General features: G+C 47.0%; 1 pseudogene across 1 annotated transcript; it reads right to left on the minus strand.

The window, feature by feature from the left end:
* Positions 1-332: 332 nt before the first annotated feature.
* Positions 333-1,705, minus strand: LOC128581495 (aminoacylase-1-like; annotated as a pseudogene). Its single transcript, XR_008378848.1, has 2 exons — positions 1,684-1,705; positions 333-1,649 (listed from the first exon to the last, which is right to left on the minus strand). The product of XR_008378848.1 is annotated as an aminoacylase-1-like (transcript).
* Positions 1,706-2,880: the final 1,175 nt, after the last annotated feature.

Genomic DNA, 2,880 nt, shown 5'->3' on the forward strand with positions numbered 1-2,880 from the left:
GCTGGGGAGAATTACCCTGGATCAAAGTATTCATTACTTTTTTTTTTTTTTTTTTTTTGCAGTTTTGGCCGAGGCTGGGTTTGAACCCGCCACCTCTGGTATATGGGGCCAGCGCCCTACTCCTTTGAGCCACAGGCACTACCCTACTTTTTCCTCTCCTAAAGAATTGCTGGGAAGATTTTTATTCTGACTAATCTGCTTGAAACCATTTATCTCCAGATGGTTTTATTTGACTACATGTGTATGTTATTATTTTGGGTGACGTTTGATGAGAATTTTATTCTTTTTTTTTTTGTCCTTGCTGTTACAGACAGACCCTGCCCACACACAAACTTTATTATTGGGCAGGAGGAAAACAAGGTCTTTGGTTTTAGTTGAGATAGAAGCTCCAGGGGCAGAGGTTGTGGATCCCCAGGTTCAGTTATCACTGGGCAGGGTGGGAGCACTGGCTAAGGCAGGCAGCAGGTGTGCATCTATGTTGATTCCACGAAGGAACACAGCCTCATGCAGCCGCTCATCATGGTCACGCAGCAGCACAGGTATACGGTTCATGGGTGAAGAAGCCCAGAGCTGGGACTCCCACTGCGCAGACATAGCGGCTGTCTGTGGTAGCAGGGAAGATCTCTGCCTCCAGAGTGAAGTTCATGTCCTTGAAGACCTGGCCAAAAGCTGCCCGCCAGGGACCTGAGTCATCACTAGGTGTCACGCAGGACTTCGTCCACTTCTGAACAAACTCAAGAGTGACTCCCTCACCAGCTGCCTGGCACCAGGCATGCAGCTGATCCTTGAAAGCCTTCAGGTCCACATCCGGTGCCACATGGAAGTCAAAGCCAGTGCTCATAGTGGCAGGTACCACATTATAAGCCACACCACCCTCTAGCTTAGTCAGGTTCACAGATATCACTGCCCCTTCCTTCAGGTGGGGGTTTGACTGTAGCCTCTGCCTTTCCTTTTCCCAGAATGACAGGATGGAGCTTACAACCTTGTGCAGCTTCTCTGCTGCTATGTCCTCAATGAAGCATGAGCCATGGTTTGGCTTCCCAGTGCTGGTGACCCACACCCACCACACCCTCCGTTCGCTATAAAAGATACTGAAGGCATCAGTGGGGTTGGCCAGGCCCTCATCAAGGGCAAAGCCAGCCCTCAGGGCCTGGAACTCAGGTTGCTGCATGAAAAGCTCCATGCCACAGTGACCCCCAACCTCCTCATCAGGCACAAAGGTCATGTGGATGGTTCTAGGGAAACCGCAGCCCTCAACCTTCAGCCTCCTCACTGCCTCCAGGTACTGGATGCTGACACACTTCATGTCCTGGGTGCCCCTGCCATAGATGTAGCCATCAGAATCCCTGAAGGCCTCAAAGGGGTTATGACTCCACTGTTCCTTGAAGACAGGCACCACATCCGTGTGGGAGTTGAGCAAGATGGAAGAGAGTGCAGGATTGGTGCCTGGCCAGGTCAGCACGGTCACCACAAAGCCAGGTGCTACCTCCACTTTCTGACAGCTCAGGCCCAGCTGGTGGGCTCTTTCCTCAAGAAAAGCCACAGCAGCCCTGTAGTCAGGCTTGGGCTGGACGGTGCAGATGCGCAGGTACTGGTGAAAGAGCATCACAGATGGGTGCTCGTCCTCTGGACCTTTGCTGGCCATGGCACTGTGAGTGGTGAGCTCTCTCCGGGGTTCCCCACCCCCCTCTCTCCAGGTCTTGAACCCCGCGCGCCTCCCAGCGTCAGCCTCAGACCGTGTCCCAGACTCAGAGTCCAATGAGGTCTCTGAGAATTTTATTCTTTATTTAGGAGCTATACCCATTATGTAATCATAATTCATTTGACATTTTGCTTTGAAGGGATCTGGTGATGGATACTAATGTGACTGAAGACATGTTCTTACATGGAATCACTTTGGTAAACTCAGCTACGTCTGAAGAGTAATTCTAAGAAACTGTGCCCTGGGGCTTGCCCTTATACATTGGCTTAATTCCTCCTGATTTCAAGATTTGTTTAGTTTTTATTATTTCTCATTGAGTTAATAAATCATCCTTCAAAGTTTGCTTCATTTGAGGTTTTGTTCTGAACAGCTTGATCTTTGGGGATTATTTTTCTATATGAACTTTCTGAATACCTTCTGTTCTTTCTGAATACCTTCTGTTGGTGGCAATTGGTTTGAAGTGTGACACTGGAGGCTGGGGTGGTGACTTATATACCCTAGCACTTGAAATACTTAAAAATTCAAAAAAAAATAAAAATAAAAAAAAAGAGGTGGGCCTTTGGAAGGTGTTTAGGTTATAAGGGCTTGTAACCCTTATCGTAGGGAGGCCAATGGGGTGGATCTCATGAGCTCAGGAATTTGAGACTCACCTGACCAAGAGCAAGACCCTGTCTCTACTAAGAAAAAAAGAAATAGAAAAACTAGCTGGGCATTGTGGCAGGTCCCTGAAGTCCCAGCTACTTGGGAGGCTGAAGAAAGAAGATGGCTTGAACCCAAAAGACTGAGACTAAGGTTGCTGTGAGCTATGACACCATGGCACTCTACTCAGGGTAATAGAGTGAGACTCTCTCAAAAACAAACAAACAAAAAAATGTGGCACTGGAAATGCTTCTTTCAGACCAGAATTTTCAGAAAATGTCTCCCTGGATTCCTCTGTCAATTTGACTCAAATGCTCCTGAAAAGACTTATAAGGAATCACATCTTAGTCAACCTCTTTTCTCCATGGTAACCACCCTGTAAGAACTGCTTGGGGAATTGAGTCTCAGTCACATTGATGAAATACCCATTGATGACACTAGAAGAAATGTGCCTTAATCATCTTTTTTAAATGAGTCATAAACACACACACACACATTTATCAAACATTGATTTTTTTTTTTTTTTTTTTGAGCCAGAG

This window comes from Nycticebus coucang, chromosome 3 (assembly GCF_027406575.1).
Source record: "Nycticebus coucang isolate mNycCou1 chromosome 3, mNycCou1.pri, whole genome shotgun sequence".
Taxonomy (NCBI): domain Eukaryota; kingdom Metazoa; phylum Chordata; class Mammalia; order Primates; family Lorisidae; genus Nycticebus; species Nycticebus coucang.